Source organism: Rhea pennata, chromosome 7 (genome assembly GCF_028389875.1).
Source record: "Rhea pennata isolate bPtePen1 chromosome 7, bPtePen1.pri, whole genome shotgun sequence".
Classification (NCBI taxonomy): Eukaryota; Metazoa; Chordata; class Aves; order Rheiformes; family Rheidae; genus Rhea; species Rhea pennata.
The window spans coordinates 38,212,505-38,239,418 of record NC_084669.1 but is presented as its reverse complement, the minus strand read 5'-3'; the positions used below and the strand labels follow the sequence as shown (position 1 = coordinate 38,239,418).

General features: G+C 42.6%; 1 protein-coding gene across 14 annotated transcripts in view; it reads right to left on the bottom strand.

Moving 5' to 3' along the window:
* Nucleotides 1-26,914, bottom strand: part of PCDH15 (protocadherin related 15) — a 599,229-nt gene that overhangs the window by 493,129 nt on the left and 79,186 nt on the right. For all 14 annotated transcript variants that reach the window (XM_062580806.1, XM_062580810.1, XM_062580818.1 and 11 more), the window contains one exon: nt 3,837-4,066. The gene's annotated coding sequence lies outside the window, so the exon portion shown is untranslated. The remainder of the gene's footprint in view (nt 1-3,836; nt 4,067-26,914) is intronic.

The window sequence follows — 26,914 nt, the reverse complement described above, 5'->3', positions numbered from 1 at the left end:
AAATAACAGGACATTTCCGCATCAAGAGAGAGCTCACAATAAATGTGTTTAGTATAATAACCCTCTTCCTTTTAGGTATAATTGCTTTTCACCCCAAGTTTTTTTTTTTTTTTTTTTTTTTTTTTTATTAGCTGTATCACCGTATGTTGCCAGTTAAATTACACAAAAAGAATTACTCTAGTAGCATGCTACAGCTCTCAATTTTTGAAGTATCATTTTTACCTACACTGGTGTGCTAATAAGTAACAGTAATACCAACAATAATTTCACTTGACAGACCTTTCTGGAACACCGATCTTGCAACCTACAGATATTCTTATGACTGGTGCAAAAACCATCATCACAAAATGCCTGAAAGCCAAAAAAAAGTTCAAAAATTTCTTCCATGCATTCTATAAAAAAATGCTCAGGAGAAGGAAAAGAGAAAGTTCAAAGAGACTTCATATGGATCTGGACTTGCCGTGACATCTTAAACCATCTGTCTGCATGGTAATGTGGCAAGGAAGAAATAAACGTAGGTATTAATCATGTCAAAATAGAAACACCAGGAAAAGTGCTAGGAAGACCATCACTCAAAAAACTCCTTTGCTTTCGCTACTAAGCGCAATCCTTTACACAGATAAGCTTTATATTTTCACTCCACTTCAACAGCAACAATTTCAAGCGATTACCGATCAAAATAACGGCAGGAATTCTTTCAAGGAGGTTCCTGAAAAGGGACTTTCTCCTTTCCGACAGGCCAGGGCCATTTCCCCCCCCCATCACGTAACCGCACCGGAGAGCGAGCGGCGCCCCGAGAGACCTGGCAACTCGTCACCTGCACGGGTTGACGTCTTCGCATCCCGCGGGCACCACTGACACCTGATCCCACGACAACGCCCCAAAGGTGTCTCAAAACCTGCTTGAGCACAGGACACCCCTGAGCAGCCCTGCGTGCGGGCCGAGCACAGGGCTCACCAGCCCCTCTTCATTTCTATGGCCAGAAAAACCTGTAGTCTAGGCCTCATATCTGCCTCCAAAAACCTCAAAATGAGATAAAGCAAATTCCACTTACAACACAAGGCATTTTTCACTCCATTCTTAAGCAAGGGATGAAAACAAGATATGCTTTAAATACAGAAAAATTCAACTCAAAGCAGCCTGACAACACAGCTAGCTGAAATGACTTAAAACTCACAGAAACACCCCTGGATAGCCAAGTAGTAAGCTGGGCTAACAAGCCAGGGTGGGTTCTTTTAACTTTTTTTTTTTAGCTGGAACAAGACTGAGAAGGTAACCTCAGATGATAAAACCAGGAGACTGCCAAACTCTTCATCAAACGGGTCAGGCCAGTGTTGGCTTTGGAGATGCTGCTTATAAAAAAAATTCCTGAAAACTGAGTCCCAGCTCCTAAATAACGCTTCCGAAGATGCAGTCGCTTCCTCCTTGGCTTCTGGGCTTTGACCGTCTGAGCAGATGAGCTACTAGTGAGCTACAGGTGGAGGCAGGAGATCGCTACCCATTTACTAATGAACGAGCAGCAGCTGAGAAAATACTTGCCCACAGAGTGCAATTTTTATTTATTTAATCTTAAGAGTCCTGTTAACCAATATATCCAAGCTAACAATTGGGAAAACCAACTCCAGTCTACAAATACAGGGAGCAAAAGCCTACGAGAACAGCCTTTTCCTTGTGAAAGATTATAGCGTAACTTGACAAAGCCTTTGGGACGGTTCATTTTTTAGGGTTGGTCAATATTTCATTTTGAAAAAAAATAAGTATTTTTTAAGCCTCTCCTCTTCCAAGTATTTTGCTTTAAGGTTTATACTTTCATTTCACTCATTAGCTCTTTTTTTTTTCCTCTGGGGTTGTTTGTTTTATAATCATTTCCGCTGACACTTAACTGGAGTTTGGTTGATGCTACAACATAAACCGCAAACAAATGAGTCACAGCTTCCAAATTTCTCATTTTTTGCATTTTAGTGATGTAACCTTACTGTGACAATTAAAACGAAAACCTTGGTAACTTCTCAGAATTTTTTCATGTCTGTAATTCAGCCACTTTGCCCAACAAATATAGTCTTGATATAGTTTAATATGGCTAGCCTTCACACAGTTTAACAAAGATCAGCTCTGCAGTTCGGATTTTCTGTTTCCTGTGTCATCAGGTGCTGCAAACTGAGTATTTGTTAACTTAATGCTGTTAAAAATGTGCCATTAAAAGTAGCATAAAACTTTCTAGCTACGCTTCTCTAGTAGACTACATTTTTAGGGGAAAAACAATTGTCTAAATAATACCTGCCACGTTATCCTATCAGATAACACAATCAACTGGTTAAATTTTAGATATAAGCCCTCCTTAATTCAGGGCACTGAAAAGGTGTTGCTGCTCTTCTCCCGGCACAGAACAGTAGCAGTTCACCACTAATACATTATTATACTGCCCTTCGCAACTGAAAGAGAAAGTACAACCGTAAAACACACACAGTATTTTTCTTATATGTACAGCTAGGCCTTACAGGTTCATCAGGCAAATCTCAGCAGAAGAAATGTCAACTAGGAGAGAGTACGCTAAAAGATTACTCTTATTATTTTTTAATCTGTTTTGTCAATCGCAGATAAGAATAAATTGTCAATCTCAGCTATATTTATAAATCCCGGAGAGAACCAATAGCGTGAAAGTTAATTAATCACATTGACTGATATGGGAAATAAGTGTGAATACAGTAACCTCATTCACCAGAATTAATTGCATCAAATTTTAGATAACACACAAAGAAAGCTCAGGATGTACTACCCAGAGTATCAAGAGCACCGACGGTAAATCCTGTACAACAGTTACTAACGTGCATTCCCCACACAGCAACGTCAGCACCCTTTCAGGCAACCCACCCTATGAGCAAATATCTAAATGTCACACTTAAAAGATTACTTATTCCTCCAACAAAAAACACCTAACTTTTGACAGTCAGGGAAGAAGGCTGTTTGACCAATAAATGCAGAGCTGGATCACGATTTCTGACTGGCGCCGCTCCTAACGCGTCGTTTCCTCCGGCATCTTTTCCCTTGCCCTTGCGCGCGCTGTGCCTTCCACCAGCACAGATCTCCCCGGTTCAAGCACCACAAGGGGAACGTGGTTTTTAAGATAATCCATACTACACTGCTATTTCTGTATCTTTGAATACAGCTTTTACCAGGTCCATCTTCAGTGCTAGTTACCAGCTCTAATTTTATACCGCAGGATTTAAGCCATGTAAATCATATTTTCTATTGGCTTCGGACCAACAGCAAAAGACCAGAAGGGAATGATATCCTCACCTGCTTGGACATCCCCTGCAAAACACAGCTTAAAAAAAATCTTGCCTAGCCCCATGTCAGTATTTTTTGAGTTATATACAATTTTCATTTAAAACGAACAAGTAACAGGGTAACTGATGCCACTTCCAAGCTCGTTCTTCTAATAATTAATTCTTATTCATTGTGTCTCTTCTGTCTTTGTCTGATTTCAGCCTCCTACCCAGGATCCTGTTATACTCTTGTTCTGTCACTTCACTCTGCTTTTTGTTTTGAAGCATTTTCTTCCATCTCCACACTTCTGGTGTTTTCACTAACCTGTCAGTTAAGAGTCAGTCTCCTGGGAAAGTGCTATTTAAAGGACACTCCATTACAGGAACTGCCTTAAAACCAAATTCTAAATAAATTGACCAAACAAAAGCAAATTAACGTGTGCGATTTTTCTGATAACCTGAGGAACATACACAACAAAAGTCATCGATTTAAAGAAGTGTCTTGAATATCTCCAGCAGCTCAATTAACAGGTAAATCAAAAATTCAACAAACGCGTAAAAATATCTCACCTTTCAGTCCCGGATAGATACGGGCTCCAAAAAAACCACTCCAACTCAACGTACAGTATCCCTTCTCTGATCCTTTGAATTCCGCAGTTCTGGTTTGCTAGCTGGACTTTCTTCTACAGGCACCCAGGGGCAGACACCACGGTATCCATGGGGCAGCTCACTTGTACACCCTCGTCACCTGGCTCGTCGTGTCGCAGGGCTGAAGCAAATAAGCAGCCAACGCACCAGCTCTGTAAAGGAGAAAGTCGGAGTAAGGCAGGGCAGGGAAACGGTCCCCGGTGCTGAGCTCCAGAGACGCCCATCCCTCCATCCACGCGAGAACAAAACAGCAAAAGCAGAACTACAGTCAGGCGGTCTAGAGGCGCTAATGAAGAAATGAGACAACCCCTGAATTCAGGTCACTGCTGAAAGAGCGTTTCAAAAGCACAAAAATCTTTTGAAAAGGGAAGAAAAACCAGAAGAAAAAGCAAGATCTGGCATCAAATAAGCAACTGTGTAGGACAGGTTGGATACAGAGCAGATCCTCAGCACAGAAACTGTTAGTCTGAATGATCCCAAGCGACTTGTCTTGTAAAGGGACTGTTACTATAATGATCATTTTAAGGGCATATTTTTTTCCCTCCTTCTTTAAAAAAAAAAAAAAAAAAAGAAAGAAAAGAAAAAAAAAAATCTGACTGGCAGTAAACTCTTATGAAAATTCCTACAATTTTCCTAGAAACAAAGAGCTGTGGTAACTGGCGCTGTTTTTCAGATGTCAACAAAAACAAGCTCTCACAATATGTTTCACTAATTGCAGCTTAAGAACCCATGTTTCTTTAATAAACCCTCATTGATATTAAACAGCATGCAGCAGAAGACAAAAAACACAACGGGAAAATTTCTTGTAAACTTCTGGTCAGAATATGAGTGTGCTTTAGGCAGAGTAGAAGTGTAGAGACTGAAAGTACTAGGGAAAACGCAGTGTAAATACAAGACTGGTTCTGTTCAAGTGTTTTTCCTTTCCCTGAATGAGGCCAATAGCAAGCATATAAAAACTACGAGCTACAATTTCTGAAAACTATGTGAAAAATGCGTATCTTGAAATAATGCTAAGTTTCATCCAGGGAAAACTTAAGTGAAACATAATTTAATGCATTCTTAACACCCAACTGACGCACATCTGGCAACTTCTGCTAAACCCTCACGCTTCCCCCATGTACCACAGGCGAAAGGCACGGCAGCGCACATCTGTGAGCTTAGCAGACACGCGCAGATGAACTTCATTGACGTTCTGAAACCCCTGGAAGCAATTTCAGCAAAGCCAAGGATGAATGAGCAGACTCGGCCTATAAAGTAAAGCTCTTCATGGCAACACATTTGCAGGTCTGCAAATGAAGAACACATACGGAGCGTGCTGAACAGTTAGCAGCACTTGTTGCGCTCTCTTTTATAAAAAAAAATACTACTGCTTTAGCACTATTTCCAGGAGAGCTCCTTTAACCACTCAGGAAATCCATGCCTGAGACAAGCATTCAGCTTTTGGGATATTTTAGATCCGGAGATACGCTAAAAGTGCTATAAAGCTTCAGTAGGTACTTGGCAATTATGTCTTCAACACTTTGACATAGAGATGAGTTGGGACACTTGTTTAAAGAGCCCCCATTCAACTGCTGCGGAGAAGACTGGAGTCACCTGCATAATGCACACAATTTCCCTCAACCGTTGTTTAAACATCGGAATCCTAAGAATCACGACGCTGAACAGAAGTTTGCATACAGCTTGATCCTACTCCTAAATATATTCAGCAATAGGCAAGATAACTCTTTTGTGCATAGTATTTTGGAGAAGCTTGGAAAAGGTACATCAGAAGAGCACTCGGGCAGCCAAGTCGCACAGTCGACGTGCTGGAAATGCTGCATTTACAGTGTCTGGTGCAACCTGGGTTCACCTCCGCTGCACGCAGTCAGCACGAAGCAACCCGGAAGCCCATGCTGTTCCTCCTGAAGGCTCCCGCCTCGTTCAGGGCACGGGTTCAATACCAAAGGGAGAAGAATAAAAAACAGTCACGGTACATCCAGCACTCGCTAACTTCTGAGCGTTTGAATGCCTCACTTAAAAAAATTTTCTTTTGATTATTGCTTCTGTATGAAACGCACGCGTACATACACAGGCACATATCCCCTAAGTGTCAAAAGTTTTACAGTTCAAAGATCCTCTCCCCAAAAAGCTGACAGTCCAAGACTCACTTTCGAGCAAAAAAATGTTCACCAATATCCTCCGCCTGTTATAAGTGCTTTGATAAAGAAAAGCCATAGCAAACTGTACGGAGCCTTTTCTCCAGACAAGTGACATTTAGCCTGCTGTTCCTTTGCATCGCTGGCAATCTTCCACCGCTCAAGTGTGCTAACATTAATAAAGAGTTGAGGGTGAATAAGAACTCTTAAAAATATGTCAAGGACTGGGAGAGAAAAGCAGTATTAGAGAGGAAAATCCATTAAATAAATGAAGAACAAGATCAAGTCAATCACGATTTTAAAATTGCAGGGCTACTGAACTGCTTTATTAAATTGGCCTGTAAGAAGAAAACCAAACAAAAGGGAAAGAATTAGGTGAAATAGAGACCTTGACAACATTTTTCCTGACACACAATTTTTCAACGGACATGAAAATTTGAGTTTTTTCTTTTTTAATCAGGTACACCAAATTTAAGGCTTTTTCTCTATTTCAGTCCATACACAGGAGTATTATTCTTCTCCTTTCCAAACGTGTAACTGCTCATGCAGGTGTGCGAGGGAAGAAAGAGAGACTATAATACTTCAAGATTTTTGCTGGAAATTTTTCACCTTCCCTATTGTCACCCACCAGATTTCCCTTTGTAATCCGTCCTTTCTTCTTCCCCTGTAGTCGCAAAGCTTTTGGCAAGGCAAAGAAGTGGCCAAGCAACTCCTCGCTCCAGAGCGAGCAGCGCAAATTGCGCAGGAGGGAAGAGAATGAGAGCAGCCTTTAAGCCCAAAGGTCCAGAAGTCGGCAGGACAGCAGCTGCTGAGGCAGGGGACACACCACGAAACGGGACGGCTGTGCTGGACATCCAGCCTTGCACAGTGAAAGGGGTGACACTGGCACAGCGTGACGGCAACTACAAAAGAGTCGGAAATCTCGGCTTCTCGCCTGACACAAGCATGATGGTTATCTGCGTATCTGACAAGTATTTACCATCTCGTTTTCTTTATTTAATAGCAGTAATGCATTGGCTTATTTCTTTATCACAGTAGTAGGTGCTCTATTACTGCAATAATCCATAAAAGACAGAAACCCTAAAAACACCTATACCCCTTGGAATCCTAGAAAAAGTTAAAACAGGAAAGACTGGCTTTCATTTAAAGTTTTTTTTTTTTTTTTTTTTTTTTTTTTTTTTTTTTTAACTGAACCTAAGGACCTTCAGCAACAACAGAAAGTAAAAACAGCAGCAGGTTAAGAGACAGAGAAGAAATGGCATTTTCTCAGCTAAAGCAGGGAATTGCCGCCTTGGAGTGCCAAAGCCCCAGGCAGGGGCACCTGGAGGCACCTAGCTCCTGTTTCTTCGGGGGAAGCACCGCGAATTTCCCAGTCTTACAGGGTGCTTTAGATCCACCTGCCCAACTTTCCTGAGTGTCTCACGTAATCAGCTGACTCTAGGAGCTGTGGTTTTCAGAAAAACTCCAAATTAAAAAAAAATAATAATAAAAAAACGGAGACCATCCTATCACTATACAAGTAAGATACAAATCACAATCTGACAGATCCTTCCAAATTTCTATCAAATACACATCCCAGGGCGTGAAGGGCATCGGTTAATCAATAAGCAATTGCTCATATCTCATTCCCAAGCAGTGAGGTATCTGAAAAGCAAATGTCATGTCACTCTTTCAAAAAGTAAGAATAAAAAGATAAAAAATTAATTAGTAGCTCTCATTCAAGAGAAAAAAATTTACGTCAAAAAAATACTTAAAACACTTGGCACCTCTTTCTGCAAAAACACATACCTGTGTGCAACTTAAATGTCATCATGGTACATAATTTTGTAGATTCCGGTTCCTAAAACATAAATAACGTGAAGGGAATGTAAGCAGAGTACGCGGTTCCAGATATATTTGAACCCCAGTAAATAAAGTCGAGAATGTTTCATTACACATATTAACTAACATTCCACATAGTAATTAAATCCATTTTTAATTAATGCTCATATGACAGCACTATTACATAGATGAGAATTGTTTTAAATCCATTTAACTCTAAAATTTAAGGCTGGGAATTGTCAAGGGTGGTCAAAGAGCACACTTCTAATGACTGGGAAAAAAATACAAAATACAATATAGCCTGAACATCGGATTTTATTTTTCTTCTATGACATTAACTACTTTAATGAAGATGCTTCCTATGGGAAGCATTTTTAAGTAATATGTTCATTAATATAAATTACAAGGAAAAACCCCAATCTGGTAGAGACAAATCATCTCATTAGAGCCTGGTGACACTCCTGGATTCAGTTATAAGAAACAAAACTGTACACTTCAGTAACCTTTAACTGATTTATTTTCTAAGGCATTCTCAACTGTAAAGAGAACTGAGAGTTTCATTATGAGAATTTGTGAACCTCATTTGAGGAGAAACCCAAGATCATTTCCAATTCAGGAAAATAAAACTTCATGGAATGATTTACCGAGGACCGAACAAACAACCGCACAACTGCTCTCCTGCTCGAAGATACAAAGCTCTTAAACCTTAAGTCTGCCTACGCAAGCAACTTAGCTAAGTGAAAAGCAGGAGAAGCCAGAGCATCTCCTGAAGCCAAGAAGCTACTTTCAGCTAGGATTCAATATGGTCATAGGAAACATCGTGGACAGTAGCTTGATTTGAGAAAGGCATAGAGAGATTTGCCCCGGGCGCTCTGAAGAGGCCTTCAGCGCGTGGTCAAGCATGAAGCTCTGAAGCCCAAGCACCCGATCAGACCTCACCTAAGGCTCTGAAGACCATCCCGGCCCTCTCTGAGGATGCATGGAGAAAGCAGGTTTGAAGACGCAACAAAGCTACAGAGATGGCCACAAGATCAGGAGGAGGAAGTGGGCGATAGCATCAAAATCCAAACAAACAACAGCTACAGGAAAGGAAAAGCTTTCAGGGAGCAGCTTTCCAACTCCACGGCTATATCTCGGATTTGTTTTCCTCTTCAAGTGTATGTTCTGGCCAGAAACCGTCCTCCCAGAATGCTGCTTGACCTCGTCACTAATGCACCTCCTTTACTGCAAGTCTTTCCTCCTCCTAATATAAAATTGTCCATTAATAGAAAAATGCCAAATGATCCATTTTTCTCTAGAGGTGAGCCAAATCTGCATACTTGATTTCTTACCTTACATTAAGCATTTATAGCAGCCAGAGCTTCCAATTTCTCCCCGTCATAAAACAGGTTGCTACATCGACACTGCATCGTGGACATTTAGTTCCACAGAGAATATAAAAAGGAAAAGACACGTTTGATTTACATTTACAATAGCCTTCAGTGCAACTACAGCAATACTGTACCCATCGCTGTAAAATGGATAGTTTTTACAACTCCCCAGCCACAGACAGAGTTTCAGTCCATGTCGCTAACACATTCAGACAGGATTTGCACGTTTTGAAATAATCAGGCTCGTAACTGCCCAGAGATGAGCCTGGCCTGTGGCTCCAGCGAGGGAACGGCTAACGCAGCCGGAGACGGGGACAGCCGGCAGGGCCACTAAATCGCTTCTGCCGTTCGAAGCCCAGTACTAGTGCTCAGTTTATTCCCTGCCTTTCCAACCTAGTCCTTCCAGCAGGGTACGTGCCCATGGGCCTGTTGGACCTGGGAACAGCCTTGCCACCACTGCCACGCTTTGGGCAAAAGGCTGAAACGGCAAGGTTATCAGCAGGAAAAGTTTGAAGCTCCTCAAAGAACAGGTTATATTCTGTAGGAAGAAACGGTTCAAATTCTGGCCTTAACAGATTTGAAAACTAGGCCCATAGTTGTAACCTTTTAAAGATATCTGCAAAATACGGGGGGTTTTAACTGCACAGCCAAAAATTGGTTAGTATCTGAAGACTAGCACCAACACTGAAAAAGCAATCTAGAAGGAGAACAGTAGCTGATGTCAGCAAAGCTCTGTAACATCAGCCTGACCATTTAGTTTGAAATACAGGATGCAAATAACAGGTAGACACTCACTTTATTCTCTTTCTTAGCAACAATTTTCTCCCGTCCTACCACTAGGTATTTATGAATATGCTATATTGAAATTTACAGATCTGTAGCAATACTAAAAACATCCTGTGTTTTTATGTTGCCTTGAGGCAGATATTCAATCACACGATGATAATCCTCATGAGCTAATGTATTTTAAAGTCTTCAAAGCTACGAGGGAAGTATTCGGTAGTTCGCTGTCTTTGGGATCTGCAGCTCTGGTGCCGTTGTTCTCTGTAGGATGGGAGATATCAGAAAAAAAAAAAAGTTCCGTGCCTCTACACCTACCCAAAGTGATCTCTGCCACACATGTGCCCTTCAGATACAGCTGATGGTGGCACTGCCACTTAGTGCCTAAACTGATCCAGGTCTTTGTGGTCTTTAAATGTGTAAGCACACAGGATTCTGCTCTAGACCAGAGGGGTACAGATTAAAATCCAACTCCTGCAGTGTTAAATTAACCATAAAATTATTAGACTAGTTAATACTAATTCATAATCAGTTAATAAGTTAAATCAAGTACTAAATTGCTTAAGGCTGGGTAAAAGATGTACAGATTTAGCAGAGTTTTTCAACACAGTCTATGTCTGAAGAGCAGCTCGTATTTTTATCCGAGTCTACTGCATGTCATCTGTGTCATTTTTTAAATTTTTGGACATTTCTTTGAAGATTTACAGCTTCAAAACACTGATGAGGTAGATGAGTCTTATTATATCCATTTTACAGACGGATCCAAGAGCTAATCCAAGAGCTGTGAAGCCATATCCATTTCAGAGGGATACTGCCAATTAGTTTCTCTTGCTATCGCTAAACAGGCTTGCTTTCCGAGAATCACACGCCAGAGGTGCCACAGATTTTCTGCTTCACAAATTGCTGTGAATTACAGGATTTCCAAAGACCACGCACACAGGCGCAGGGTGGCTTACAAAGACACGGCTGTGCTTACACTATGTAAGCGTCTGAAAAACATCAGGACAAATAAAAATTACCTTTTCAAAACCAGCAAGAAATGTGTCGCAAATCTATTCGGTATTTTTTCTGGTTTCCTTGTTAAATGTATTGGCCAAGACTTTTTTATTTTATTTTTTTTCCCCTCCAAACACAAAATACCAAACCAACTATGCTGGTTAACATTTCTGCAGAAATCTAGAAGTTGCACTCCTCTATTTCTATTGTATTCTACTTGAATTTCAACTTAATCATTGTCAGTATGTTTTCTGCTTCTAATTTAGTTCAGAAAACCTTGAGCCAGGTTAAAAAGCCACAGATCAAAACAAATCCTAGAATATTTCCCCTCTTAGAAGCCAAAACAACACATTATGATGTCAATAATCCTATGCAATATTGAAACTTTTCCCCTCTTACACGCCAAAATAAGGCACAATGATGTCTATAATACTTTCAGATATTGAAACTTTTCATCCGAGTTACAATGAAACAAAATTATGAAATATTGGAATTTCCTGCAGGAAAAAGCTTATTTTTTGTTTATCCAGCGGATGCCAAGCAAGGAAACTTGAGGATGTTGCACTTCTATACAAGCTTGTTTCCTTTAATCTAGCAATTCTTGGATCTCCACACTTTTTATCCGGAGGAATAACGTAGGTGGAGGCTCTTTGAAGAGCCAACCCTTTCTGCTATTCCAAGAATCTGGTTTATCATGTACATTTTTGGCAACACTTGGGTTTAGCCAGATCGTGAGCACTCCACAGTCAATCGCATACAACGAAACAGAGAGTTTACCTCTGATGTGAGTATAATTCAATTTTTACTGAAAAAAATAAAATTTCTGAAAACAATAAGCGAAAAAAAGATTTCCAAGTCACTCTTCATCAGGGGTCAAAATCTTCCATTTCCCAGTAGTTCTGGTCTGATCGCACCACCAGTTAATATATTCCATACTGGGTCTATTCACCAGGTCGAACGTATCCAGAAACACGTCCGTGCTCAGAACGACGATTTCTCCCTTTGCTGCGCAGACGGCTTTTCCTGCTCCCTGTCTTCAGGGAACCCTGCGCCGGCTGCACGCTCCGTTTCAGATTTAGAAAGAGATTTCAGATCATTTTCTGGCATTTCTCCAGTATTAACTACGACGAAGTCAGTTGAGAAATGCCAGATTTTATATAGTTTCTGAGTGGGTGGGATTGACAGCACTTCACTTCCCCCTTCCTTTTATTACAAATAATTTTTATACATATTTTCCTAATGCAATATGATTTTGTCAACATACGCAGTGGGCTCACAATACAGCTATTGTTGCTGGAAATGTCACTACTTCAGAACTGATTCTTGATGTAGCTCTCACAGGGTATCGAGAAATAGCCCGAGCAAATTTATTCTTTGTATCTAAATGTCAGTTTAGGTATAACAAAAATTAAATATTATGAATAGAAGAAGTATGTGCACAGTATATCTAATGTGACAACTTGGATAAGAAACAAAATTAGATCTCTTTCATATGAGACTACTGTACCTGAGAATAACAGAGGATGTCAACAGTCCCTTTATAAAAGCAACTGCATATTGCAAATAAAAATAATTCTACAAGTCCCTTTAGTGTAATCATAAAGCCTAAAAACGCGATGAAATAAGAGATGGTAGAGTTTGAAATACAATATATTGGAAGCCATTATGCCCCTAATGCTCTAGGTATTTTAGAGAGACATAATCATTAGCTAGAATTTTATCTTTCATCAATAGCTAAAACCTGCCTTCTCATGGACCACAAGGTTTTCAGCAATCTTCCATCCAAGTCCCTCCACAGAGGTCAGCAATGCCTACGCTAATAAAAACCAAAAAATTCCCAGGAAAATAAAGCACCTTTGCTCAGCTAAGTAACTGGTGAAGACAGCAAACAGGAGACGGGCGTAAACGGCCAGGTTTCCGCAGCAGCGTTGTCTCACCGGGGGGCCTGCAGGGAAGGGAGCTCGGGGCTCAGTGTTCAACACGCTCCTAAGTAACGTGGGAAACCAGCGACTCGGAAGGTGACACTTTGTGGACGATGCCGAGGTGTTTAAGACAGTGAAGATGAGGACCACCCGCGAAGATCTGCAGATGGTCCTTCCATGTTTCAGCGACGGCGCCATCACAGTGATAGATTGAATGTGGCACGAATAAACGGAGAGCAACAGCCCTGCCTTCCCACACCGAACGACAGCCTGCATACTAACGCCTGCTAACATCGCCGCGGGGATCCCGCGAGCTGGTGCCGACTCCTGCGGGCTCCAGCGCTGCTTTCCGATCTTCGTGGCCCCCGAAAAGCTGCCCAGCCTTGCCACGGCCTTCGCGCAGATGCAGCGCGCGCTCCGGTAGGGCTGCCAGAGCCCCTGGCCCTGTTCCCGGCGCTTCCCTGCTCACTTCCGCCTGGGCTCAGTCATCTCCACCCAAGCCGGGGGCAACAAGTTGGCGTACAGGCGAAGGTAGACGCGGGCAGGCACGCAGGGAGGAGTAAATAGCAGGTACGCGCGAAACGCGGCCGGGTTCTCGGAGGAGGCAGGTTCCTCGCTTTCAGGACACCCAGCTCCCGCAGAGCTGGGCTTCTAAATTCTAGGCTGGACGGAAAATAGAGGTCGAATGAATTTGCGCAAGGTTATGCATACAGCGTTGGCAGAGATCAGGATCAGACTCCAGCCTCGTCTAGGGCTCTAATTGCAAAGTATCAGCTCTATGACCAGATTTATTTCCTTGGTTCTACTCTACTGTAAATAATGAACTGTCCTCTCTGATGCCTGAAGGTTCATTATGTGCTCCAGTCAAGCCGTTCGTAATTATTAACTTACCTGATTACGTTTGCCCTTTTGTGTATTGGAGCGCCTCCGTGTCAGGAAGTGTTTTAAAGCATTTACAAAACAGGTAAATAATTTATTTTCACATCCAAGCGCGTTCACTCTGGGCATTTACGGTTTCATATTGCGTATGATTATACGCAATCAGTCACCTAAATTACATGATGTTACTGCTTTCTGGATGAATATCTGAACAGGCAAAGACGTCAAGCTTGCTAGGATTTCCTTTTAACAGCAAGCATTCTTGTCGGGACACGAGTACCCCGTACACGTGTGAATACAGACACTCACAGATTGAAAACTCGTCCCCTGAATGCTCGCTAAAACAAAAACACATCATAGCTGTTTGCAAGGAATCTGAGCATGACTGATAAGAAAGCAATATAAATTGCCGGCACACATTTGCAAATGCAATTCCAAAACATTCCGCTGATTCTTGCCGCAGATCACTGATTTCCCCCAAGCATCCGCATTTTCATCTCCTGCTAAAAAATATCCATTTATGTAGACCAGCAAAGAAGCAATTCAGGAACCCCAGACTTTAATAAATCACAGGCATCGATTTAATCTCACGTAAATGAAGCTTCCCATTGTCCTTTTAAAATAAACACGGAGGACAGAGGCCTGCCCATCATCAGTAAATTACAAGGAACAGATGTGAAACATTAACATGGAAATGTTCATGCTGGCAAGGAGAAAACACTATAAAACAGCACGCACTGTACCAAGCCAGATTGGCTTTTAAATGACTCATACTTATGAGATTACAAACAACAAGTAACGAAAATAAAATAGTTCATTTGACTGGGCCTAATACACTTTAGTTACTTTAAATTAACTGCTAATTGTGCCATTTCTTTCCCGCATACTTTGCCTTTTGACATCTTGGTTGAAATGTCTCCATGGAAGGGAATTCACTACAAAAACCACACTGTTTAAACCTAGGGATTTACCTGCTGCAAGCTAATTACTGGAGGCAGCTTTCCCTTCCAAACGTGCATTCAGTCCTCTGGAAGGCAAGTATTTCTGCTGCTGGCCTGTCCAGCGCATCGCTACCTCCAGTACGTACATGACGGGTCGGGTTTTTTCTCCATTTTTTGAAGCAGTTCTCGAAAATCTCTATTCGATTTGTCCCTCTGCAGGCCCCATCCCGGGCCACCCGCTGCACCCACGGATGGCCAAGCGATGCCCAACGGCTCAGGGCAGCAGCGACGAAGAGGAGCCGCGAAGAACTGCACGGCAGTTCAAAGGCAAAAAATGTCAAAGGCAGCCGACACTCAGCGCACCGCAATTAAATTCCGGCGGTTACGGCAATTATTTGGAAACAAGCTTATTAACTATAAAATTGGTGCAGACGCTGCCTGCGTGTTTTGTATTAATGTGCCCACCATTTCTCCTCCAAACACTCCTTCGTGCTTCAAGCAGCCTGATGGGTTATTGCCTGGGGTCAATAAAAATGGCTCATCCACTATTACATACTGAAAAATGCCATCTTCACTTGCAACTCCAATCCACGTAAATACCCCGAGCCCAGAGGTGCTACGGCTATTACACTTCGTGTTCATATATGAGACCAGTCAAGGAAATATTTTCCTTTCCTCTTCTCCTTAAACGAGCATCTCATTCAATCTCATACTTCCAGAAGCCACTAAGACGCCCATGCCACCAGCCACTGCTCCTCCAGCATTTAACGTTGAACCAGACAAATAGGGCATCAGGCCCAAACTGCTCACGCACTTTCAGCTTCTCTTGCTTAATAACAAAAAAAACTCGTGGAGTCTCGCCTATCCTAAGGCAACTCTTACCAGCATTGATAACCAGAGGGAAAAAAAAAAAAAAAGTCAAGCAAGCAGCGCTGGTGGCTCCCTCGCTTAGCTGTCCTTCTCCCACTCCCACCCATGAACATCATCATCAGAAGCTCAGGAATAACACCAGCTGCAAAGTAAGTCTCTTCCATATTTCAAATCTTGCTATCTGTGTCTAAGAAAAAAGGTTCACTCAAAGCATGTTTTGTGCACAGGGCAGGATCAGAGCAACAGCAAGCCAAAAAACATTTATCTGTACTAAAACACTCAAATAGTACCAAGTCCCAGCGTCGCACGCCTCAAGTGGGCACGGACTTCGTCAGCGCCTTGGCTTCAAAGTTACAGATGCATCTTAGGCTTCCAAATCTGGATTCTTCAACACCCCTTGAATAGTGAGAGCTTGCAAACAGCGCTTAGTCTGAAAAAGGAGGAAAACGGACAAAAACGCTAGGAGCTTGCTGACGAGAGATGCAGACGCAGCAAGCTCCGGGGAACAAGGCAGAGCACGAGGCAAACCGCGCTTCCTGCGGCGCGCTCCACCGGGCAGCGGCGGCCGCAGAGACGCGTGCCACGAGGCCGCGCGCAGCCCAGCACTTCGCCCGCCCGGCGGCCGCGGCGCTACTTCTGCTGCTAGCTTGAGTCAACGCGAACCGGCACGGCAGGCGGAGGGGCAGGCTCGGAAGGAGGAAAGCAAAGCGAAGAAGGGACTCCCAAGCGCCTCATACACACTGCGACCTTCCCGCTCGGCAATGCCCGACGTTACAAGCGCTTTAACATACAAATAGCATGGCGTGGTTTTTGTTGTTATTCAGACTGCACCAAAATTAATACCTTGGCTAGTTGGTGGAAAGGACACAGCTGAGACCAATGCATAGTCTACGTAACGATAATTCTGACAAAAAAAACAAGAGTATGTTGGGAAATTGCTACTGCGCCAACCACTGAACCAGCACATATCTTTGGCTGGAGGGAGGCGGGATCTTTTCCTTCCTTAAATTTCCACTAACGGAGAGAGTAACACATCCTCTGGTTAGCTGTGCCAGTGATTGTTGAAACCTGCTAGAAGTAGGGGCTTCGTTTGCAATCTGAGTCCCTCTAGCAATAGATTTCATTTACAAGGACTTCTTACGCCTTTGTCTAGCAGATTAAAGAGCCCTTTAATACCGCATAACTTCTCTCCCCACAAGCACTTATAGACTGCATTAAAATACTTCTTAATCTTCATTTTCTTTAAACTAAATGGACGCTTTTTTTTTTTTTTTTTTGAAGTCTCTTGCAGCACATCAAGCATCCTCCAATTATTTCTGTGGCTCCTTTCTGCACCAACTCTATTATCTTTTTAAAATGTCACTAATCAAAGCAGATTCTCTAGCCCAGAAATGACTTCACCAGCACTTCACATGGAAATAACACCACTTCTGCATCCGAGCCGATACTGCCCTATTCCTATTGTTCGACGTATCCACGTCAATCGGTCCTTAAGACCACTAGAGAAACTACAGATCAGCCTTGTACATTCCGGAAAATAAAGCCATGACCATATTATTTTATTATGTTACTTGGTCTTTATAAGAGCGAGCCTTGAACCAGTCGATCCTGCAGAAAACAGTATAAAAGTGCTTCCTTTAAGAGTCTGAGGAAGCAGGAAATAGAAGAGACGGGATTCATTAGGTGACCAAAAGAAAAGAGCATCTTCCAAGAGCTGAAGCTCTGTAAAAAAAGAAAAAAAAGAAAAAAAAAAGCCCTATTCTGTTTAATGTTTTGATTACATTTCTATTGAAGAATAAGAATGACCACCTCGGATTTGATGAGAAGATTATGGTCTGATCATGGCAACTGGGAGAATGCCCAACGCCCTGCGCTGTGAACGCACTCCCTTATTGCTCCTGATCTAAATATTTTATTTCTTGTAAGACAGAGCTGTTAAAATCTGCTTGTCCTGCTCACATTTCTGAGAAACTTCAAGTAAAAGAGCAAAAAAGAATCTGAACTTTCCATAACAATCATCAACTTCAAAGCTTAATTTCAGTGCCAAGACTTTCATTTTGTTCAAGGTTAAGGGAGCCTTAAACTTCATATTTCAGTGCTGCCGTCTCTGCTTTCATTCCCAGTTTGAAACAAAATGCAGAGGATCGTGGCAGCACCTAGATTATCTGAGGCAAGTTTCCGCTGTTAGCAGAAATGCACTGTGGCATCGAGATTAAAACTTTATACCAGGCACATATATACCAGCACACTGCCAGAGAACTCTTTTATTTCTGCCAGCTACTTCACAGAAAATTTTTTAAAATTACTGTAAGAACAGTAGTAGAAGAATATGTTATTTGTATGCTAAGAAAAAAAATACACAATGACCAGAAAGTAATTTTAAAAAAATTTTAAATTTTAAATTGAAACTTTTACATAAAGTGCTCTGCAAATGAAAAGGTTTATTTAAAAAGGTCTATAGGGTGCTAATTTCATGGGATCAGAATATTTATTTTCCCAGAGAAGCAGCACAACAGTTTATTATATAGTTGCTGGGATTCTTCAGCACATTGCGTTCATTATGGATCCAGCCCAGGAGAACAAAGGAGGTACAGTGTCCATCAAGGCTATGTGTAAGTGCTTACACGCGTCACTCAGAAGGCACAAGAAAGGCAGCAACCAAGATCCTGATCCGTACGTAAATGCTCCTTTTTATTATTAGACATCAAGGAGAATTACAGTCACTCCTGAGACACCCAACACTACCGCCTTAGAGGTCTCAAGTGACTGTTTCTGAGGCAGACAAGAGATGCAAATGTGGTTTTGCTGGAATCCACAAAGACAGACCTTCACCTTTGGGCAGATCACAAATCACTGCAAGGAAGAGGGGAACCAGCCAAACTGGTCTGGTTCTGGTAAGCCAGTAGAAGAAAATGCCCTACATGTCCACTTTATCCATGCTTTCTTGCTCCAGGGTCTAGAACGGTCCCAGAAAAAGACGATTATCCGGCTGATCCCATGTACTTGGAAAGAAATAACCGTTAACCCCATTCCAGGCTGGAGCAGTACATGATCCAAGTTCTTCACACTAGTGGCAGAGTTAAGGTCTTGGAGTTTATAGAAACCAGCCTCTAGAAGCATTACGCAGCCAACCGACAACACCCAGCTTATCAAACGCGGGCCGAAAGACTGACCTTGCCTCTAGGATATTACCTCCAGAGAGCCCAAGGAGTGTCTGATGTATGCCCGGCACAGACACGTAGCATGTCTGATAGATGATACTGCTTCAGACATTAGGAAAACCACCGTCTCATCCCTTCCGGACTTTATCAAAGCAGGGATGGGCAAGGCCCCTGAGAAAATCAGGAGAGAGCGGCATATACCTATCAGCCCATGGTCAGGTCTCCCTGGCACAGAGATCCATGCATCCTTCTTCGTGACCAGCTAGGAGGTCTATGATAAAAATGTTTTAGCAAATACTCTTCCTTCATCCCTGCAGCTACAAAGTGAAGAAAAAGTTTGCTGCCATCGCTGGAATATGTGGAATGATCAGAGTTACCCTTTGCTGAAGGCAATTCTCAGAGTCTGAAACACAGCCTTCCTGTGAACTAGCTGGCAATTACATTCTTCTTTGCTTATTTATGTTCTTCCCTATTTATTTATGTTACAATATTACCAGCATGAGTAATTCGTCAGGGTTTGAATGGTGGAGTCAGACAGAATGAGAACTAATACGTAAGAATATTACCTAGAATGGACTGCCGCTTTACAGCTCCGGGACACGGCTATTCTTAGGTCGAGTCCATGCACCCATGAACAATATTTCATCAGGCCAGCATTTGGGACAAGCTTCATACTTTGGGCAAGGAAGAGAACGTGAAGCTTGCATTTGACTAGTTGTAATATTATTTCTTGTAGTATCAGGGATAAAAGAACCCTTTTACCAACACAGAGGCCACATTAGGTAAGGCCTGTAGGAAACATTTCGCACGGTGGCCTTAGAGCTCTGAGAAAGAGCTGCTCCTTCTCACTCTTTTTGTTGTCAAACATAACGGAGGAGACCAAGATCTCTCCTTGCCCAAGGCAGGCTTTGGCCTACTGGCCTACAAGTCAACAACATCTCCATGAAGTCCACCACCTGCGATAACAGCAAGTGCTATTTCTCTTCCATCAAAAGGAGGCCTACAGGAGGAAAGAGGAAAGGGATGTACGCTAACTGTGCTACTGCCTTCTGCACAGCCCTCCTCTGAGCAGCACGGCACCCAGACACAGAGACGAGATTGCCCACATCCGCTCCTCTGCCCTGCTACGCCCTTGCGATTTTGTGGCTAGTTTCAGCATAGCAGCATGTCTGAAGTTACGTGCTTTTCAAGGCATCTTCTCTAAGGAAGATCTTTGCAGCTGGACAGAAGGCGCGAAGCCAAAAATGGAACTTGACAGTGTAACACCGGACAGCTACTTACAATATGCCCATGATCGATACTGTAATAAATTCTGCTCAGCCGAACCTGTCTGTCTGCCTGACCATAAGTGGATCCCAATCACAGCACTGAGTTTGTTTACACACCACAGAGATCATATTTAAGATGGAAAATGCTCCATGTTCTCTGTATCCTGGTCATTTCAGTCCTGATAGGTAGGATGCTCACGTTAGATACTGATAAAGACAGCTTCAACACTCCTGAAAAACGTCAAGAGTTAACTCAGACTTCAACCCAAAGTAAGAAACAGCAGAATTAACACCGAGGCGGAGAAGCTCATGAACACACTTCCCTCTGCTCCTGTGAACGGGAGCACAAAGACGCACACAGCTCAGAGGAGGTCCCGGCACCTGCAGGCTGGCCGAGACCCACGTGCTGGCGGGCGCGTGTCGGTGCGTGCGTCAGGAGTCTGCGCCAGCAGACGAAGGGGCCGCGGGGCTCTCGTGCCAAGGTGCCGGCAACTGGAGACGCAGGGGCAGCTACAGGATAGACGGGGGAAAACCCAGCCTGTTGTGCAGGAAGGTAAGGGCGCATTTTGACGTGCCTATCACTCAAGTGCAAAATAAAGCTACATAACAGCAAAGTTTCAATAGTTTCTCATGCCCATCTGCTATTTCTTTTCTTGCTTTGTTGTTACGCATTTTCCTTTTTGGGTGAGGAAGGTAATAGCACTGCCACATAAAATGTTTTTACTGGAAACCTTACAGCTGCTAACATTAAAGGTTATTTTAAACTATCTTAATGGCATAGTGCCTCCATTATTTCAATTAAAAACATTATTTCAATTAAAAAGTTTTTTTGGTAAGCTATTTACAGCTCCAACTACATCTGGACTGATTCCCAGGTTCCAGGACAAAGCTGCAGACTGACCTTCACGGCTTGGCAAGGCTAAGCAAATCTCCGCCTATAAATACTATAAACCAATGAGAAGTTATTTCCAAGACTTCATATTTGCTGCAGGAAAAAAAAAATAAAGCACCCAAAGTTCATTAACTAAATATAGTAACTATGATCACCACATAATGCTTTGCAATGTCAGCTGTTAATAAAAATAAATCGTTATGTTTACGTCTAGAATTCATCAAAAGGATTAGCTTCAGTATAATGTTCCAAAAATGCATATGCAACTCCCACTTACTTATAGCACAAAATTTAACTACAATTTTTTTAAGTTAAAAACGAGCTCCCAGATATCTACCTCTCTGGAAAGCAAAGACTCCATCTGATGGATTCTGTAATTTTAAGGCTAATAGAAACGCTTTGTTCCCAGGAATTTTCACAGACTGATCTGAATTTAGTTAGGATAGCAAAAACAGAAACTCTTTGTTTTTAGAATGAAATCCAAGGTGCCCTCATGATCTATTTTTCAGGAGAAGTTATGATCCAAACCCATTCCACGCCTCAGTGTTACGCATGTACGATTTTCAGTCTTCTCTAGCGTTATTCTCCTTTGCCAAAGTGAACACATATTTGAAAACTTTAAAAAAACATTTAAAAGACTATTAAAAAAAACTAATTAGTGCTGGCCAGTGTTCATTCCCTAACTCATCAAAATGTTTCAAGAATTTCCATTTTTAAGCGGCTTTTAGAGAGAGATCTTTACCCCCACCATCTCACTAGCTGGCCAATTAAAATACGCGTTTGTAACACATTCTTGTTACTAGGAGGAAAGACTTTTTTGGCTGAGGATCTGCAAACTCAACTGAATTTCGCCACTTCTCAGTGGTCAAAGTTGGACCAGATAGTCGCAACTGCGCACGCTGATGACATTGGAGGGGGGGGGACTCAAATGATTAATAGGCTTAAATTTACCTCTAATTTTTGAAGTCGCTTAAAACAGCCGTAGGTTTGCTGGCACTTCAGAGCAAAGAGGCGAGAGGCAGCCTCCGCGCCGTGGCGGTAACGGCTCACGAGGGACCTGCAGGCGCGCGAGCCAGCCGCAGGTTTACCTGCCTTACCTGCTCCCGACTCCAAGCCCTTCTCCTCCTCGCACACCAGCCGGGCAGCAGCAATCCTCGCCGGACACACCGTCCCGTTTAGCCCCCCGGTTAGGGGGGTCCTTCCCTCCCGCACCGGCCCAACGGAGCTTTTAGCGACAAGCAGCTCCCGCCAGGAAAGCTAACAGGATGAACGCGAGGCTGTGGGCACTAAAAACAGACCCTGCAGCCTTGGACTGGACCAAGACTGAGAGCAAGCGGGAGAAGGGGACAGAGCGGCACTGTCTCGAACCGCAGCAACACCGCACCGCTGTTATAGTCGAGAAATAAAATGTGTAACTTAATATACGGTGGCGTGACCCTACAAGATTCCTTTTCAGAAAATAATGATGAAGGACACTTCGGCAGCGGAGCCGTCAGTTACTGCATCCCACTCTCCAAAATTCGTGCCCGCTCAAAGTTCCTCCAAAAACGACCTGGCAAAATTTCTTTGTCACTTATCATTACAACAAAATAACAACATTTTGCAGATACGCTAGAACAATATTCCCCAACTTTGTTGCAACATGCAGGGATTCAATAAATGCAAATTTTTAGAAGCGCTCATTCAGTATTGAAAGCAAAATCATCCTCTAAAGGCAGACCTCTAACGATGTAAATTGTGCTTTACTAATTCTTCTGGGTAAAGGTGTGAAAGAGACTTTTTGCCAATAAAAGGAAATGCCTAAAACCGGACATGAAGCAATCAAAATTTTGTGGACTAACAGATGTTTGGCAGATCATAAAAAGCAGGGACGTAACCCATTTCCCCTGAAACTGCCAATGCTTGCAAAGACACGATGCCTTCCCAAGAAGGAAACCTTCCGAGATGTACTCATGAAATGTGTGCTTAGGTAACGGTGGATTGTAAAAGCCCAACTCCCTCGCTCCTATCCAAACCGCCAGGCAGCGGGCACAGGTAAGCAGTCTGGAAGAAGTACGAGGTTTTCTCCTCCTCGAGTGGATTACCCCGGTACAGGCCGAAGCAGTAAAGGCTCCCACGGCTGTACATTTACGACCTGTGAGGCTGGAATTAACTTGACGTCCTACGGAAACATTTACATGAACCTCCCAGGCTTAACACCGTAGTTAAAACAGAGAACTCACACCAGCCAACAGAATAAATCAGAGCTGTTAAGCTGTCCTTTGGGATCCGTAAGATCCAGGATGCATCCTGACCCCGCTTCCTCCCCGGTGAAGAACAGTCCCTGCAGCAGCAAGTCTCTTCAGAGAGAGCGAGCGAGACGTCCATAATCCAGGACTAAGTTAATTAAGCTTGAGATCCACAGCCAGGGAAAAAAAACAGCATAAATATTTTATTTCCCTGTCTGTACTTACGAGCAACAGTACCTAGAGCAAGCTACAGAGCAGCGTTAGGCCGTCGCAACTCCCCACTGTACAACAGCAGTCCTGACGCAGCGGTCACAGCGGGACCATTGCCCCCCTCCCCTCCCCTGCTTCCTGGCCAAACCGAGCCCCAGCGCGGTATTTCTGCTTACCGAAACCCCGCACAATCTGACTCCGAATGTCTCGGCGCTTCCTTCTATACAGGCGTTGGGCACATAAAGATTTTGGTCCACTGAAAACGGGAGATTTTCTTGCTCCCTGTGAACAACTGTATTAGGCATCATGGTGCCTAAAAACAAGCAAAAAAAAAGGTCTCTCTCTCTTTTTTTTTTTTTTAATCCATCAAAGCCCGATGCTTTTTTTTCTCCTGTTCATGCAGAAAAATATAGCCCTGGCTTGATCCTCTGCTTCCTGCAAAGTGACTCTGATTTCTCATTTATGAATAGATTACACTGAAGAAAGGACATTAAACTTGTGCTGCAACCTGCCAGAACCTGGAAGGCGTAACCCAAGAAATATGCTTTTGCCAGTGCTGCTAGAGATCCCAAACTTACTGACCTAACAGTGTTTTTTTCAGGGCTTGCAATCACAAGTGAGAGATTCGCACTGATAAAAGATATTTTTCACAGAGTGCTCAGCATCGAATGTGACAATGAAATACATGACAGCAACCTGGCCGCACATGCCAAATTAAACAGTCAAGGATTGAACTGAAGTTCAGCAGAGGTTCTCATTAAGATCCTTCTTTATACAGATGCCTTTTGCCATAAAACTCCAAAAAAACATTTTTTAAAAAAATTTCTACTATCCTGGGAAATCTCACTGGAACTGACCGATGTATTCAAAACCCGTTGGCACGAGGGGGAGAGATGAAACACAGACAGAGGCTGTGTGATCACTTAAGCCGTGTTTGCCCAGATAAATCAAACTGAGAAGGTGCCAAAGAAGAAAAGCAGAAAGACCACAGGGCAAAGAAACTGCTCAGAAAACAGTCTCTTCAGCTCTGCTCTGAACCGAGGGAACACGAGTCCTGCTGAAGTCCGAGATGTACGCCGTGCATTTAGCTGAAATTGAGTCTATACATCTTAAAAAGGAATCTGCATGCTATGTTTCACTACGGTGCACCTTCAACCACAATTATTGCCATAATCGGGGAAGTAAGATGCTCTACTTAGCGTTTCAGGGTTCAGAATCCTATGAACCGTCAAATTATGTCAGTCGTTTAAAAAAAAAATACATCACAAATTTGACAAGCTTGGATAAGATTTTTGTGCTTCAAAAATTACTTACACACTCAAATGAAGGTTTTCCTCATTGTTTTTGTACAAATCTTCATGTCAAGAAAGTTAAGACACGAAACTGAGGATTCAGGAGAAAACCGCGAATAATTGCAAGCCTTAGCATAAGCTAAGCAGGTAAGTACAGCAAGCCATAGCCAGACTGCCGCTCTCCAGCCATGACAAATTCTCATTTTCAGCTCTCAAATGGATGACAAACTCCTCTTTCAGAGCAAAAGGCACTTCCTGCTGCGACACATGCACTTATTTGGCGGGTGATCTTCAACCTGTTATGGCTTAACAATATGCTGAGCCCACAAAGGCAGGAGTGTCCACCAAATTCAGAAATGAGACTTCAAACCAGAAGCACTGATTCCCGAGACTGTGGCCTCTGTGGAGAACCTACACAAAGATATGTATTTTTATATATATACACCCAAACAAAAGCAAGGAGGTTCTAAAGCCTGCTTTAAAAATGCTCCATGAAACAATAAATAATTGGGATCTACCTATATACCAAAACACTATTAAAATATTTAACGAACAGCAAACAAAAAAAGGACACCTATTTCTCCACCCAACAAAAAGCAGCGCAGTAGTATGGACAATAAAAATTACAGAAGGTGGTGTATAAGCTTAAATTAATAAATGGAGAAGCTAATCTTAAAGACGACTGCAGACGGAACAGTGCAGACCACCACTGAAAACAACGGCCACATTACCCTCAGTTTATTTAAAGTCTTCCAGATGGCTGGAAAGTCAACACCAAAATGCCAGCACTGACCAGGCAAATGCCACGAAGGGATCTGTAAGGATGAGCCTTCTTCCCGTGCTCATCCCTCGCAGAACCATTAAGGCTTCACGGGAAAGGAGAGGGGTTTTTTCAATCTCAATAGCAGAGCTGACGATGAGCGTTTCATCAGGTTTTGCATCCTCCTTCAAAGTCAGATTTTAAACTCCCTGGACTCTTCTCTCCCTTTACCACGTTCTGTTGCTGAAATCTGGATGATTCAACATATTCTTCCAATACAGAAGGCAGATTTTGAAAACTGCAAACTGAGATTTATTCTGAAAAGAGTTATTCCCAAGTGCTTCAGCAGCTCAAGTTACAGTACTCCAAAAAATGTATACATTCTTCCAAATCAGAGATCTGCCAAACAACCTTTAAGCCTAATTAAAGGTACCCTAGCACGCCAAGAAGTTCTCTGTCCCTCGTGAGACTAAAATATCAACCAGTCCTCTATGCAACCTCTCCTGCATTTTATTACACTGTATTCTGCAAGGGAACCGAAAATCCTGGCTCTTCTCTTTGCTAATATGAATTCACTTCATTCGCCCTACAGCCGAGGACAACCACTGCGATGACTCACTGGCCTTTCCAAAACCGCAGCTCACCAGGTCTCTGCTGCAGGACACTTCTCCTAACGGCAGGAGACAAACACTACTACATAGGGTACACAAGTGACTCATGCTGTATGTTCCCTCACCAATCTGAAATTATTAGAGTTCAAACTGCACAGTAACGCTTTATAATCAAGATTTATCATGCAACATGTTCTTTTTTTCTTAATTTCAAGGGTCTGAGGGGCAGAAGAACGTACTTAAATGAAGCATTCCTGAGGGATACGTAGCAATGTTGGGTACTTTGTGCCTAAGGATTAGCATGCTGTGGTCACCTACCTCTCCCTCAGAAAAAATCTCTTTCTGCAGGTCAAGTTAAACAGCAGATTAAGCACAGAGGGCAGAAAAAAGTACCACAAATCGCCTTTTCCACAGTTTTGCAAAAAGTCTCAAATACTGGTATCAGAGCTTCAGATCCAACACAAAGAACTGAAAACTAATAAAGCAGTCTGATCTTGTCCATAGGAACTGGAGAGCAGTTTCTCTAATCTAATTAGAAACTAAGTTTTAGGAGTAGTTTAAGCCACTTAGGATACGCTATCTGAAAGATATCCGAATAACGTTTTTTTGCTCATAATTATGACCTTTTTATTTCCATTTTCAAAACACCATCTAAGACGGTTCTCAGATGATCTTAGTGCTCATCCTCCCCCTTTAAGAATAAGGCTTTCTTTGGTTCTGTGACCTTTTTAACTTTCTAAATTAAAATATCCTTTTTCTCTATACTGCTACTTAGACTTTCAAATTAAAGAAAAGATAAATATGTATGTGATAAATACATAAATGATTTTTTGTAGGTCACTTCTCTTAGAGGCAATTTTTCAT